General features: G+C 45.4%; 1 long non-coding RNA gene across 1 annotated transcript; it reads right to left on the bottom strand.

Moving 5' to 3' along the window:
• Positions 1-3,625: 3,625 nt before the first annotated feature.
• On the bottom strand, positions 3,626-15,114 carry LOC120991597. Its single transcript, XR_005776731.1, has 3 exons — positions 15,078-15,114; positions 12,395-12,540; positions 3,626-3,900 (listed from the first exon to the last, which is right to left on the bottom strand). It is a non-coding gene; the product is annotated as an uncharacterized LOC120991597 (long non-coding RNA).
• Positions 15,115-16,932: the final 1,818 nt, after the last annotated feature.

Raw genomic sequence — 16,932 nt, 5'->3', positions numbered from 1 at the left:
TATAAATACCCCACATGTGACCCCATTTCGGAAAGAAGACAGCCCCAGGTATTCCGTGAGGGGAATATTGAGTCCATGAAAGATTGAAATTTTTGTCCCAAGTTAGCGGAACGGGAGACTTTGTGAGAAAAAAATTAAAAATATCAATTTCCGCTAACTTGTGCCAAAAAAAAAAAAATTCTATGAACTCGCCATGCCCCTCATTGAATACCTTGGGGTGTCTTCTTTCCAAAATGGGGTCACATGTGGGGTATTTATACTGCCCTGGCATTCTAGGGGCCCCAAAGCGTGAGAAGAAGTCTGGTATCCAAATGTCTAAAAATGCCCTCCTAAAAGGAATTTGGGCACCTTTGCGCATCTAGGCTGCAAAAAAGTGTCACACATCTGGTATCGCCGTACTCAGGAGAAGTTGGGGAATGTGTTTTGGGGTGTCATTTTACATATACCCATGCTGGGTGAGAGAAATATCTTGGTCAAATGCCAACTTTGTATAAAAAAATGGGAAAAGTTGTCTTTTGTCAAGATATTTCTCTCACCCAGCAAGGGTATATGTAAAATGACACCCCAAAACACATTCCCCAACTTCTCCTGAATACGGCGATACCACATGTGTGACACTTTTTTGCAGCCTAGGTGGGCAAAGGGGCCCATATTCCAAAGAGCACCTTTAGGATTTCACAGGTCATTTACCTACTTACCACACATTAGGGCCCCTGGAAAATGCCAGGGCAGTATAACTACCCCACAAGTGACCCCATTTTGGAAAGAAGACACCCCAAGGTATTCCGTGAGGGGCATGGCGAGTTCCTAGAATTTTTTATTTTTTGTCACAAGTTAGTGGAAAATGCTGCTTTTTTTTTTTTTTTTTTTTTTTTCATACAAAGTCTCATATTCCACTAACTTGTGACAAAAAATAAAAACTTCCATAAACTCACTATGCCCATCAGCGAATACCTTGGGGTCTCTTCTTTCCAAAATGGGGTCACTTGTGGGGTAGTTATACTGCCCTGGCATTCTAGGGGCCCAAATGTGTGGTAAGGAGTTTGAAATCAAATTCTGTAAAAAATGACCTGTGAAATCCGAAAGGTGCTCTTTGGAATATGGGCCCCTTTGCCCACCTAGGCTGCAAAAAAGTGTCACACATCTGGTATCTCCGTACTCAGGAGAAGTTGGGGAATGTGTTTTGGGGTGTCATTTTACATATACCCATGCTGGGTGAGAGAAATATCTTGGCAAAAGACAACTTTTCCCATTTTTTTATACAAAGTTGGCATTTGACCAAGATATTTATCTCACCCAGCATGGGTATATGTAAAAAGACACCCCAAAACACATTCCTCAACTTCTCCTGAGTACGGAGATACCAGATGTGTGACACTTTTTTGCAGCCTAGGTGGGCAAAGGGGCCCATATTCCAAAGAGCACCTTTCGGATTTCACAGGTCATTTTTTACAGAATTTGATTTCAAACTCCTTACCACACATTTGGGCCCCTAGAATGCCAGGGCAGTATAACCACCCCACAAGTGACCCCATTTTGGAAAGAAGAGACCCCAAGGTATTTCGTGATGGGCATAGTGAGTTCATAGAAGTTTTTATTTTTTGTCACAAGTTAGTGGAATATGAGACTTTGTAAGAAAAGAAAAAAAAAAAAATCATCATTTTCCACTAACTTGTGACAAAAAATAAAAAGTTCTATGAACTCACTATGCCCATCAGCGAATACCTTAGGGTGTGTACTTTCCGAAATGGGGTCATTTGTGGGGTGTTTGTACTGTCTGGGCATTGTAGAACCTCAGGAAACATGACAGGTGCTCAGAAAGTCAGATCTGCTTCAAAAAGCGGAAATTCACATTTTTGTACCATAGTTTGTAAACGCTATAACTTTTACCCAAACCATTTTTTTTTTACCCAAACATTTTTTTTTATCAAAGACATGTAGAACAATAAATTTAGAGCAAAATTTATATATGGATCTCGTTTTTTTTTGCAAAATTTCACAACTGAAAGTGAAAAATGTCATTTTTTTGCTAAAAAATCGTTAAATTTCGATTAATAACAAAAAAAGTAAAAATGTCAGCAGCAATGAAATACCACCAAATGAAAGCTCTATTAGTGAGAAGAAAAGGAGGTAAAATTCATTTGGGTGGTAAGTTGCATGACCGAGCAATAAATGGTGAAAGTAGTGTAGGTCAGAAGTGTAAAAAGTGGCCTGGTCTTTCAGGGTGTTTAAGCACTGGGGGCTGAGGTGGTTAATGTTCAGTGGGCTTGTGCCCCGGATGTTTTTTAGACCCTAGCAACGCCCCTGAGTTTAACCCCACTGTATCAAAAAGGGAGAGGGCTCCCCACCACCACAACCTGATCACGGGTGTCGATAGATTGATGGCAGCCAGGGACCTAACAATGGCCCCAAGGTTTGCCAACTTAGTACTCCTATTAAACCCTGATTCTATTTGGCCTTATTAGGCTTAATAGAATTCCTGTCAGTGTTTTGCTGACAGGGCATGATACACCGCAATGCTAGAGTATCCATACCTCCCATCTTTTTGGACAGTCAAAGAGGGACACCTATGGTTCACTGTGTGCATATCTATTCACGTCAATAGTTTTATTTTACACACTAGCACAAAAATTGTCTGGATATAGAAATTTCTAAAATCTAAATTGCATTGAATAATGAAATAATATACAAGATGGGCTCATATGTACATATAGGAACCAGAGAAACACTTTCTGGAACAATATTATAAATGTAATAATGTAAATCTTTACCTCAGATCAAAAAGAGGGACATTTAAGGAGTAAAAAGGGACAGATGGACATAGATCAAAAATAGGGACTGGCCCTCAAAAAGAGGGACACTTGGTAGTCCTGGAGTATCACAGTGTATTTTATGAGTGATCAAAGCATTGCACAGCCAAGTTCCATAGTTTAATAACATACTAAAGTGTTACACTTTTTAAACTGTTACAAATGCCCTAAAATAACTTTGTAATATATTTTATTGATTTTATCATTCTATTAGCAAAACAAGCACCCAAACTTCAGGCCTTTCTGTAGCTCTTTTCACTGCAGAGGATACAGAATCATACACCGCAGCCATATACAGTATGATTTCTACAATATGCGCTGCAGTGAGCGCCATACTGGTGCCTGTGGCCGCTCTGCTCAAAGCTCTGTATAGCACAGCGGTGCGAGGACAAACAGATGCTATACATAGCATATCACTGCTCCTGCCTGTCCTCATTCTGCTCTGCTAAAGCCTGGCATAGCACATCACTGAGCCAATGTGCTATGCAGAGCTTTGACCAGCGCAGGCGCTAGGAGCGTGCATTGCTAGAATCTAAGAAGATCAGGAGCATAAGCCCCAAGGCATGTGTTTTGCCCCCACTCAACCCCCTAAAAAATATTTTGAAGACACCATAGCTATTAATATTATTATTTATTATTAAAGCATCATTCATTCCATGGCGCTGTACATATGATAAGGGTGTACATAGATAATAAAAAAATAAGTACAATAAGCATGAGCAAAACAAGTTACAAACTGGTACAGAAGGAGAGAGGGCTTACAATCTACAAGGAATGGGAGAAGGACACAGTAGGTGCGGGTGAAGTTGGTCATGGCGGTATGGAGGCAGCAGGGTCACTGGTTGTAGGCTTGTCTGAATAGGTGGGTTTTCAGGTTTCTTTTGAAGGTTTCCACTGTAGGTGAGAGTCTGATATGTTGCGATAGAGAGTTCCAGAGTACAGCGGCTGCACAGGACAAATCTTGGAGGTGATTGTGGAAAGAGGAGATAAGAGGAAAGTAGAGAAGGAGGTCTTGTGAGGATCGGAGATTGCGCGTAGGAAGATGTCTCCTCCCCGGTGTTCCAATGCTATTAATTAGCATACAGCGCGCCTAAACAGAATGAGGGGCACATCGGCACAACGAAGGAGCGGATCAAGAAAAAAAATTGCGATATCACTTCTACTGAACATGGGCTACAGTGTGAGGTATCGCTTTTCTAAAGTACAAACTGGTGAAAGTCCTCTTTAAGAGTACGTCCACACAGCAATGTGGATGAGATTTTAAGAAAAAAATCTGCAGCATAAATTGACCTGTGGATTTTAGATCTGCAGCATGTCAGTTCATGCTGAGGAACTCCCCCATGGATTTCACCCCTTGCAATTCAGAGGGTGAAATCTGCAGCAAATCCGCTACAAATTCGCATATAACTTATGCAGATTGTCTAGCAAATTTTCCTTTGCATTTTACATCCCTTATGAATCTACCCTACAGCATTTTTTAGAACACTTGATAATAAACTTTTGGAATGCAAGATAATCATTGGGTCACTGCCTCAAATTACAGAGTTTGCTGCACTCCTTATTGCACCACAGCACTGCTATATCTCCATAAAAGCAGTAATAAATACAGAAACTCTGAAGCGCTTCAGGCTGCACTATCCTTTTCTCAAAGCTTTGAGAAAAGGCTAGTGTAGCCCAAAATGCGCCAGTGTTTTAATCTTATCGTCTTTGAGTCCTGCTCAGTGCAGGTGTATTGTGATCACAGTGATACTACCGCAGGTTGTGTAAGAGCGCACTGGTGCCTGTGTTTACATTGTAATAATGGTTCTTTAGAGGTCCCATCTGTGTCCCACACTAGAACAGTGCCCCCACAAACTGCCCTCCACAAGTAATGGTGCAACCTTAGCTCCCCTACAGTAATAGTGTCCCCACACATAAGTGTTCCTCCCAGTACTGGTGCCAAATTAGTGCCCTCCACAATGTAATCACACCTCCTTAGTGCCCCCTACTCCATTATAGTGCCTGCTCTCTCACTACTGGTGGTCTCTTAGTGTTCCCCACTCTATAATGGTGCCCCTTAGTGTCCCCGGTTAGTTATGGTGTCCCACACTAGGTAAAGGTGGCCCCCACCTCTCAGTAATTGTGCCACCCTTACTGTCCCCTCTCTCCCCCCAGAGAAATAGTGCTAAAAAAATAATAATAATTGTTTCTTCATGGTTCCTCCTATGTCTGCTGGTGCTGGAAGAGTTAACTACCTGGCTGGGTGTGTCGCCTTGGTGTTTATATTGCCTGTAGCTTCCAGGCTGGAGTTAGTTGTAATCCAGCCTTTGTTAGTGCTGGAGCTTTGCTGCCCTCCTGGGTGTTACATCTGCCCAGTCCTTGAGGGCCACCTAGTGGGACATTGATGTCTCCCCAATGTCATCTTTGTCGTCCCGTTGTCTACCTTCCCTCCACTACCCTTGCATTTGTTTGGTGATGCTTATGTATAGGTGGTTTTTGTCTTGTCTAGTGGTTGTTACATGTCTGGTCGTTTGGTGTCTGTAATCCATGTTTGCTAGACTTGTTCCCTGTGTGATGTGCCTTCGGAAGGGGGTCTCAGGGTTCCCCGGAGGGGGAACCACAAATTAGTGTGCAGCTCTGCCGGGGGCCACCATGCATCCTGTCCGCATGGGGGTCCGGTCGTCGTTGTTGCCGCGGCAGGTAAGTGCAAGTTGTTTCTGGGCTATTACCTGTGGATTCAGTAGCTGTGCACTGCCGGTCTCTTCTTTTGCAGCTAGGCCTGTGAGACTCCTGTTCATCCATGTCTGGGATGAACAGGTTGTCTCAGCCTTTTCTTTATTTAAGGGATTAACAGGGGGCGACACAGGGTCCTAGGTTTCCTGGGTATGAGCCGTCCTACCATCCAGGTCCGCTCATACGGTAAGGAGTAAGGGCGAGGATTAGGTATGCAATAGGAGGGGACCAGCTCCCCTTTCCCAGTGTCCTGGCTTAGTTGCTACCTCGCCTGCTCCACATTGTAAGGTGGGGGGGTTTCCCTTACCCCCCACTGTGACAGCAGCACGATGTACTGTCACACATCATGCTGCTGGTCTGTATAAGAGGAACATCCCCCGGAAATCACCCTATGCTCCTCCTACATAGCACCTCGATGTGCAACAGTGTCCTGCTGTTGCTGTGGAGCGCAGATCATCAGAGGAACCAGGTGAGTATTTACTGTTTGATTTTGTTTTTACTTCCTGTGAAGGGGGCACATATCTGGGCATAACTACTGTGAGGACACACATCTTGGCATATTTACTGTGAAGGGGGCACATATCTTGGCATAACTACTGTGAGGGGGCACATATCTGGGCATAACTGCTGTGAGGGGGCATATCTGGGCATAGAAACCGTGAAGTAGTAACATATCTGCCCATAACTACTGTGAAGGGGGCACATGTGAGCATTACTAGTGTGAAGGGGGCACAATGTGGGCATAACTACTAGTCAGAATCTGTATATCCCATATATGGCTATGGTAAAGAGATTCTGCATGCGCCGGAGTGAAGAGTGCTATAGGAAGGCCCGAACTTCGGGGGCCTGTTTGTTAGTAAAACAATAAAATCAACTAGATGGTGTAGTTTATGAAGAAACAACAGGATGTTGGCTTGAAAACGCTAGAGATATAAGCAAAGTCCACATTTGTGATATTTGAGGTCCTTGACATCAATAATGTGAGAATGGCAGCATTTTTAGTTTTTCCCATTTAAATCATAAAAAAAAAAAAAATCTGATTGTCTGATTGGCAGTCACCCAGTGAGTAATTGTGCTAAGTTTGGGACACTTGGCATTTAAACTGTGATAATAGCAGCAGTTTATCTTTTTTTCATTAAGGTCAATGGCTTAAATCTGATTGGCTGTTGTTGCCCCGCCCCTTTTTTCCTAATTGTGAACCACAGTCACCCAGTGACTAACACTTTAAGGTTTGGGAATTATGGCATTTAATGTGTAAAAATAGCAGCAGTTCTATATTTTTCTATTGAAAATCAAAGAGTGAAATTTGATTGGTTATTAGTGGCTACGCCCACTTTTTCTAAGCTTGAAGTGGAAACTCCCAATGACCACATTTGTGATATTTGAGGTCCATGACATCAATAATGCGAGAATGGCAGCATTTTTAATTTTTCCCATTTAAATCAAAGAAATCTGATTGGTTGTTTTTGGTCCCGCCCACTTTTCTGAATTTTAATCCCAGTCCTCCAGTGACCAACTGTGGCAAGTTTGAGGACCCTGCCATTAACAGTGTAGGAGCAGCGGCAGTTTTAAATTTTCCCATTTAAACAAATGGCTGAAATTTGATTGGCCGTTGTAGACTCCACCCACTTTTTATAAATTTTAATCCCAGTCACCCAGTGGCCCACGGTGCCAAGTTTGGGTACTCTGGCTTAAATACTGTGAGAATGACAGCTTTTTAAATTTTCTCATTGAAGTCAATAGGGAAAATCTGATTGTTTTTTTTCTGGCTCTGCCAGTCCCTGAAATGTGACAGAAAATTTCAGGTTGACCCCATGACTAAGTGACCCAAGTTTGGTTAGTTTAACTTTAAAGCTGTACGAGTGGCAAAAGTTTACAATTTTCCAATGAAAGTCTATGGCAAAAAGTGGGGTCTTCGGGGGCCGCCCCACGGGCACGGAGGGTGGCATCGGTTAACAAAGCACAAGCAACCTATTCGGGTATGTGCCGAACAAGTGTGCAAAGTTTCGTAATTGTAGTCCTAAAACTGTGGGAGAAGTAGCATATAGAAAATAGCTAAATTTTCATTGGCCGTTTCTAGCTCCGCCCACTTTTGGGTGTCCCCCCCCCCCCAAAATGCACTTTTTATTTGGGTTGACACCAACAATGTGTGGTCCGAGTTTGGAGTTTGGGGAGTGTAGCTTCAAAACTTCGAGTGGGAGTGATTTGAAAATTTTCCCTGTCAAAGTCAATTACGAAAAAGGAGTCTTCGGTGGTCTGGCGCAGAGGGTGGGAACACTTATTAAAGCACAAGCAACTTACTTCGCTATAGGTCGAAGAAGTGTGGAAAGTTTGGCGTATGCACCCCCAAAACTGTAGGAGGAGTAGCGCATAGAAAAAGGGGGGGGGGGGGAGGAGAAGAATAATAACTAGATGGTGTAGTTTCTGAAGAAACCACAGGAGGTTGGCTTGAAATCCGATTGGCTGTTTGTGGCTCCACCCACTTTTTAAAATTTGAACCCAAGTCACCCAATGACTGAAAAATGTGAGGACCCTGCCATTAACAGTCAAAGAGCGGCAGTAATTTAAATTTTCCCATATAAAACGAATGGCTGAAATGTGATTGGCTGTTAAAGGCTCCACCCACTTTTCCTAAATTCTAACCACACTCACCCAGTGACCCATGGTGCCAGTTTGGGAACTCTGGCTTTCATATTGTAAGAATAACAGCTTTTTACATTTTCTCATTGAAGTCAATAGGGAAAATGTGATTGGTTGTTTGTGGCTCTGCCCACTTTTTAAATTTGAATTCCCGTCACCCAGTACCCAAATGTACCAAGTTTGAAGACCCTGCAAATAACAGTGTAAGAATGGCAGCAATTTAAATATTCCCATTGAATAGCACTAGGTAATATTTGATTGGCTATTTTAAGCTCTGCCCAGTTTTCTGAATTTTAAGCCCAGTCACCCAGTCATGGTCTGTGCCAAGATTGGGGCCTCTGGCTTTAAAACTGTGAGAATGGCAGTATTTGAAAGTATTACATTGAAGTCAATAGGTGATATCTGATTGGCTGGTTTAGGCTCCACCCACTTTTCCTAAATTTTGACCGCAGTCACCCAGTGAGTAATTGTGCTAAGTTTGGGACACTTGGCATTTAAACTGTGATAATAGCAGCAGTTTATATGCTTTTCATTAAGGTCAAGGGCTGAAATCTGATTGGCTGTTGTTGCCCCGCCCCTTTTTTCCTAATTGTGAACCACAGTCACCCAGTGACTAACACTTTAAGGTTTGGGAATTATGGCATTTAACATGTAAAAATGGCAGCAGTTTTATTGTTTTCTATTAAAAATCAATGAGTGAAATTTGATTGGATGTTGGTGGCTCAAAGTCAATGGCAAAAAAGGGGTCTTCGGTGGTCCGCCGCAGGCGCCCGGAGGGTGGAATCGCTAATTAACCCCTTACGGACACATGACATACCGGTACATCATGTGGTGTTCCGATCACCGCCACCTGGCGGGCGGTGATCGGAACAAGATGCCTGCTCAAATCATTTTTTTTTTTTAAAAAGGGCCGGTATTGTGTACCTGTGAGGAGACCCTCCCAATTTGGTTGTGTTACTTGCTAGGTCCCCACTGGTGCTGCTGGTTAGGACGTAAGGGAAGCGTTAATTTTTAACGTAAATTTGTTTTCCCTTAGTCCTAACAGCAGCACACAAATTTCCCACCCTTGTTTAGTTTCTACTTGATATAAAGCACTGGAATATGGGCAGTCTGCCCTTTATAGGGGTGGGTTTTTACTAATTATTTAATTAGTGCTTGGTAGGGAATTTATTGTCATCAAAAATTCCACCTGTCCTACTAGTTTCACAGGGGAGAACTCCCCACTTGTGCTGCTGTTAGGACTAAGGGAAAACAAATTTACGTTAAAAATTAACGCTTTTCCATTCACCTTCAAAAAAGTTACAGGGGTTTTCCCAGCAATTTTATATTGAAGACGTATCCTTAGGATAGGCAGGCAATATCTGATGGGTGGGGTCCGACAGCCGGCATCCCTGCTATTGTATTGACACTAGTAAGTACAGGGCGTGCAGGTAAACAATGGAGAGACCAGAGTGGTCTCATGAGTGGCACAGCCCTTTCGACAGCTGATTGTGGGGGTGTGACCCCCACCGTTCTGATATTTATGACCTGTTGTGAGGACAGACCACTGGTATTCTAAACCCAGAAAACCCTTTTACTTTTGTAATTGCGTGTGATTAAAAATGTATTATAACCACTGAGTTATTCAGTAAAATATATCCGTATAAGGCCTCATGCACATGACCGTTCCATTTTTTGCGGTCCGCAAACCGCGGATCCGCAAACAAAACGGAAGCCGTCTGTGTGTGGAACGGAACGGGCGGCCCATTGTAGAAATACCTATTCTTGTCCGCAAAACGGACAAGAATAGGACATTTTCTATTTTTTTTTGCGGGGCCACGGAACAGAGCACCGGATGCGGACAGCACACGGAGTGCTGTCTGCATCTTTTGTGGCCCCATTGAAGTGAATGGGTCCGCACCCGAGCAGCAAAAACTGCGGCTCAGACGCGGACCCGAACAACGGTCATGTGCATGAGGCCTAACATTGTTCTTTTCCTTACCTCTCAGTCCACTTTGCTGAGGTGGACGCACATGCACATTCCATCCTTCAACTGCCTCAAGCCAGATCTACTATTAGAAGCTGTGACAGTTACAAGAACAGAGCTACAGCAGAAAGGACACACCCTTTGAGCTGCAGCAGAAAACACATGCTCCCTGAGGTGCAGCATAAGGCCGCATTCACACATACATGGATTTTCACGGACCACTGTCCATGAAAACCCGTCCTGCTGAGTGCTATGATCTATATGGCGGCACATAGCAACCAATGACGCCGTGTGCTCGTGCACTCAGCTGGACGACAGGCCGGGTTTTCACGGACCATGGTCCATGAAAATCCACGTATGTGTGAATGCAGCCTAAAGGAGACGTCCCCTTAGCTGCAGTAGAAAAGACACGCCATCTGAGCTGCCAGCTTGATAGAAATCTAGCAGAACAATCAGAGCAATGAATGTGGAGATCTCTGGATCCATGTGAGGTACAGGGCTTGTTCTAGCTTTGTTAGAAAGAGATTGTCATGTACTATGTGATCTCTGATTTTTTACATTAAAGGGGATATCCCATGATTAATGCAAAACATGAAAATAAGATATCACATAGTACATGATAATGTCTTTCTACCAAAGCTAGAACCAGCCCTGTACCTCACATGGATCCAGAGATCTCCCCATTCATTGATCTGCTGGATTTATATCAAGTTGACAGCTCAAGGGGAGTGTCTTTTCTGCTGTAGCTAAGGGGGCGTGTCCATGCTCTCCCTATCACAGCTCAAGGGGAGTGTCTTTTCTGCTGCAGCTCAGGGGGCGTGTCTCAGCTCTCCCTATTACAGCTCAAGGGGAGTGTCTTTTCTGCTGCAGCTCAGGGGGCGTGTCTCAGCTCTCCCTATCACAGGTCAAGGGGAGTGTCTTTTCTGCTGCAGCTCAGGGGGCATGTCTCAGCTCTCCCTATTACAGGTCAAGGGGAGTGTCTTTTCTGCTGCAGCTCAGGGGGCGTGTCTCATCTCTCCCTATTACAGGACAAGGGGAGTGTCTTTTCTGCTGCAGCTCAGGGGGCGTGTCTCATCTCTCCCTATTACAGGACAAGGGGAGTGTCTTTTCTGCTGCAGCTCAGGGGGCGTGTCTCATCTCTCCCTATTACACGACAAGGGGAGTGTCTTTTCTGCTGCAGCTCAGGGGGCGTGTCTCAGCTCTCCCTATTACAGGACAAGGGGAGTGTCTTTTCTGCTGCAGCTCAGGGGGCGTGTCTCAGCTCTCCCTATTACAGGACAAGGGGAGTGTCTTTTCTGCTGCAGCTCAGGGGGCGTGTCTCAGCTCTCCCTATCACAGGACAAGGGGAGTGTCTTTTCTGCTGCAGCTAAGGGGGCGTGTCTCAGCTCTCCCTATTACAGGACAAGGGGAGTGTCTTTTCTGCTGCAGCTCAGGGGGCGTGTCTCAGCTCTCCCTATTACAGGACAAGGGGAGTGTCTTTTCTGCTGCAGCTCAGGGGGCGTGTCCATGCTCTCCCTATTACAGGTCAGGAGGCAGTTGAAGGATGAAACTGAGCACGTGCGGCCTTCTTAGTGAGCAGGACAAAGAAATAATAAAAAGCACAAACAGCAGGTGGCGCTATACAGATACATTTTTTTAATTAACTCAATGGCTATACAAAATTTATAATTACATGCAGTTACAAAAGTATTCAGCTCCAAGTGCTGTTTTGCAAACTATAGAATAGTTTTCGTGGGACAACCCCTTTTATCACAGGTAACCCCTTAAAGGTCTATTGAGATGGCTGATATCAATGGGCAATGATCAGGAATGATCATTTACATGGTTTTCTGCTCGTTAGCTGCATTTACGCGCAGCAATCACCCCCCTCTCTATGGGTATGAATAAGCACTAGTACGATTGTTTGTTGCAGTATATCCCGTCTTAAGCAGGGCTAGTTGATGCTAATAATCGAGGATGATTTGGATCACCCAATGAATGAGCGATGTGCTCATTTGTCAGGTGATCAGCGACACACAGGGCTATTATCGGGATTCGTACAAGCATTCGTTTCCAATAATTGGCCGAATAATCTGGCACTATAAATGGCCCTTTACCATAGTGGCAGATTTGGTGGTTGACGGAGGCATACATAATGTAGGCGAGGCTTTGTGGTAGAGATAAAAAATCATTTCACTCTCATGTCGCTTGTTGATGTCTCCATAGACCCTCATTCCCAGTTATCCAAAACCATTGCTTGCCCCCTCCCCCAACTGTGTTGGTTTACCTACGAAAAGGATGAGTGTCAAGGGGCCAGTCAGCTGGAGAAAGGGTGGAGGGTGCAGAACGTGCAGTCCATCCCAGTCACATAAGAGGACACTAGAATCATATAGTAGATAGAGGTTCATGATGAAGAAGCTCCTCTCATGATGGCTATGGGGGAAAAAAACAGATTTATATGAAGAAAATCCACATGATAACAGCATCATAACCGCACATAAATCGACATTATTTATCACATTTATGTGTTTTTTTATGTGGATTTTCTGTTACTATTTATGTAATATTACAATCAAGTATCTAGCAATATTTTATTAGCTAGAATGTGTCCCACCAGAGGCAGCTGTTTGCAGGACATTGTGCGGAGGACATGATAGATACATAAGACATGAGCAACTTCTTCACGGACCTGACAAGTGTGAGATAGAGAGAGGGGACAGCAGACATATAGCTTTATATTCCAGTAATTCTCTACTGATTGAAGAGGCCTCATAGAATATGCAGAGCGATCTCCCGGGAGATCTGAGGAAAGGGTTAACAGCAAGGCACCCTTAGGATATAATTAGAGGGACCTTGTTATAAAGAGGCTGAGGAGGGGGGCAGAGGCCACAAAAAAGGAAACAAAAGGAAAGAGAAAAGGAAGGAAAGGGGGGTATGGAGGGAAGGGAGGAGGGAGAAGGTGGATAGAATAGGCAGAGGGAGGGGAGGGAGGGTTCTCCATTGTATTAATCTTGTTTATCCTTCTCCAGGGTTAACCCCCATCCCCATGAGCATTCCATGCAAACAAGAAGGTATGTGAAGGGAGGGGTGAGCAAATTCAGGAAAAGATGGATGAGAAGAGGGGAGATGAAGGATTAGGGGAGAGCAATAAAAAGAACAGCCCCCTCCTCTCTCTCTCTCTCTCTCCAGTTAACAGTCTCAGGAGGAGAAGGGGGAGCTGGAGATACCAGGTCTGGATACAGGAGGTGCATCATCATCATCATCACAGTGCCTGGGTACCACAACACCTCCCCTCATCATATAATACTGAGATAGATAATAGATAGATATGAGAGAGATAGATATGAGATGTATAGATATTAGATATATATAGATAGATATGAGATGGATAGATAGATAGATAGATCGATAGATATTAGATGGATAGATAGATATTAGATGGATAGATAGATAGATAGATATTAGATGGATAGATAGATATTAGATAGATAGATAGATATAGTGTGGGGATTCGCTCTGGTAGACAGGGTGTGCGGACGCAGTACAGAGGCAAATTACCAGTTCTTAAATCAAACTTCCGTGTTTATTCACACATAAGGCAAAAACAAAACGTTATTTTGCAGTCTTGGTGTTAGTTCACACACAATGGAAAGTCCACATAGCAGAAATCACCTTGTTGGCAGTTCTATCTCCAGCGGTCCACAGTAGGCTTTAGGGGGCCTGTTTCCCCTAAATACGGGTCTCAGCCCTCCAGCACAGCACAAGCCTCAGATCCCAGCGCACACACACCTTGCTGCTGAGCCCAGCTGTCTTTTAAGGGCAGCTAGGTGCTGTCAAAACCCGGACCGGCACTTAAAATCCAGTCCGGTGTCAGACCCCACCTGGCTGCAAATCAGCCCAGCAGCACATGCTAGAAGGAAAATACCTGTTTTCCCAGACCATACCCTTCACTGTGTCACATACCCCCCCCCCCTCCCCCTTTGTTCAACCCTGAGGGGGTGAACACTTGCCAGACAATGTACTCGGGACAGGGCATCCGCGTTTCCCTGTAACCAGCTTGCCCTGTATTCCACTGTAAATTTTAAGTTCTGTAGGGAAAGGAACCATCGGGTGACCCGTGCATTTCTGTCTTTGGCCTAGCTCATCCACTTGAGAGGGAAGTGGTCGTCACCAAGCAGAATTTTCTCCCCAACAAATAATAGCGGAGAGACTCGAGTGCCCACCTGATAGCCAGGAACTCTCTCCACTATACTATACCGGGTCTCGGCTGGGGTGAGCTTATGGCTAAGGAAGACAACGGGATGCTCCTCCCCGTTGACTTCCTGGGACAGTACAGCACCGAGGCCTACTTCGGAGGCATCAGTCTGTACTATAAATTCCACTTGAAGTCGCCTAGAGGTGACAGGTCGGGACAATTCCGTATCGCCTCTATTTTGTTCACCTGGGGTTTGATCACTCTGCGCCCAATGACATACCCCAGGTATTTAGTCTCTTCTAACCCTATCGCACATTTCTTTGGGTTAGCGGTTAGTCCATCCTTCCGAAGGGAGTCCACTACGGCCTGTACTTTGGGCAGGTGACTTTCCCAGTCGGTATTGTGAATGACAATATCGTCCAGGTAAGCCGAGGCGTACTGCCGATGTGGAGGAAGCACAATGTCTATAAGCCATTGAAAAGTGACGGGGGCGCATGCAGACCAAAGGGTAACACCTTATACTGATACAGCCCCTCAGGTGTGATGAAGGCAGTTTTCTCTTTGGCAGCCTCTTTTAAGGGCACCTGCCAGTACCCTTTCGTGAGGTCCAAAACAGAAAAATACAGTGCTTGTCCTAACTTCTCGATTAGCTCATCCACCCGGGGCATAGGATATGCTTCGAATTTAGATATCTCGTTCAGATTACGAAAGTCGTTACAAAACCGTAACGTCACGTCCGGCTTGGTTGTTAAGATTATAGGACTGGCCCACTCACATTAAGACTCCTCAATGACGTCTAGCCGCAGCATGAGCTGCACTGCCTCCGAGATGGCTTGTCGCCGAGCCTCAGGTACCTGGTATGGCTTTAATCGGACTTTTGCCTGAGGCTCAGTGACAATGTCATGCTGGATTGCGGAAGTGCGTACAGGGAGGTCTGAGAACACATCCGTGTTCCGACTAACGAATTCCCTGGCCTCCTGAGCCTGTTTAGAGGAGAGGCTGTCAGCAATGTTTACTGTGGCAACCGCTTCCCTTGCATCAGACATCGGGGCCGGAACCTCTTCCCCTAGAAAACCCGGCCGCGGGCTATCGTCAGTACTGGTCTCCCTATCTTTCCAAGGTTTTGGTAAATTAACATGGTAAACCTGCTCCGGCTTTCGCCGTCCTGGCTGGTGTACCTTGCTCCAACTTTCTCGAATACCTTGTAGGGCCCCTGCCACCTAGCCAGGAACTTACTGTCCACGGTCGGTACCAGAACCAAAACCCAATCAGCAGGTTAAAGATCCGGACCCGGGGCTGCCAATTATAGATCCGACTTTGTGCTTGCTGCGCTGCCTCCATATGCTCCCTAACAAGAGGCAACACTGTCTCTCTCCTTTCTTGCATCTGGGTAACGTACTCAAGGACACTTTTGTGCGGTGTGGGCTGTTGTCCCCATGCCTCTTTGGCTACGTCCAACAAACCACGATGATGTCTGCCATATAGCAATTCGAAGGGCGAGAACCCAGTAGAGGCCTGGGGTACCTCTCGCACAGTGAACATGAGATAGGGCAGAAGAAGGTCCCAATCCTTCCCATCTTTAGACACCACCCTTTTTAACATGTTTTTTAATGTTTTGTTAAACCTCTCTAACAGACCGTCCGTTTGCGGATGGTACACGGACGTCCAAAACTGTTTAATATGCAGCAACTTACAGAGTTCCCTCATGACCTTGGACATAAAAGGGGTCCTCAGGTCAGTCAGAACCTCTTTAGGTAGCCGCACTCGGGAGAACATCTCCATTAGCTCCTTAGCTATAAGTTTAGCCGATGTATGTCGCAGTGGCACTGCCTCTGGGTACCGAGTGGCGTAGTCTAGGATTACCAAGATGTGTTGGTGTCCTCTAGCGGACTTCGGTACTGGGCCTACGAGGTCCATAGCGATTCGCTCAAACAGTACCTCGATAATCGGGAGAGGTACCATTACACTCAGTGGGGTTGTGTCCCCCTCTTCCACCGAAGTGGCGGTCACCCCTACAGCTGGCCTTTTGGTCTCGGATTCCTAGGGTTCTGGCCTCCCCCCAGAGCAAGGCCACTCTGCTGGGGTTACCCCTGTCTCATGGGTATCAGTCACATTTGTAGCAGGCCACAGTGCCAGGAAACCCAGGAAGTCTCTCCCGATTATAAGTTCGTAGTGTAAGTTTGTGGCAACTGCCACTTCGTGAGTCCACCTGCTGGCCCCCGTGGTTAGAAAAACCAGGGCGGTGGGATAGTCTTTTAAGTCCACATGAATGCACATGACCCCGACTTTCTGGCCAGTATACTTAGTGGACCATACCAGGGGAGCCCTTACTAGGGCCTCTGCTGGAGTGTCTGCCACTTCCACCTGGTACAAGTGATTTAGAGTTTCTGGCGTACCTGTTGCACATAGCTTCCTGGCATATAGCAACTAACGGTAGCCATAATTAGTGTCCATGGGCTTAACCCGATGGGGATAGTCAGCCCTTACATCGCCAGCAGACTATCTGAGCCTGGTCTGCCGTGGGTACATCCTGGGCTGGTTTTATCTGCTCAAACCTCTGGGCATGTGGTGAAGATTTCCGGGGATTGACTGGCCCCTCCCAAAAGAACCCCCCTTTAGATTCCTGGTAG

The sequence above is a fragment of the Bufo bufo genome, chromosome 2 (assembly GCF_905171765.1).
Source record: "Bufo bufo chromosome 2, aBufBuf1.1, whole genome shotgun sequence".
Classification (NCBI taxonomy): domain Eukaryota; kingdom Metazoa; phylum Chordata; class Amphibia; order Anura; family Bufonidae; genus Bufo; species Bufo bufo.
Note: the sequence above shows the minus strand (reverse complement) of the source record. Positions and strands in the feature narration are given on the sequence as shown.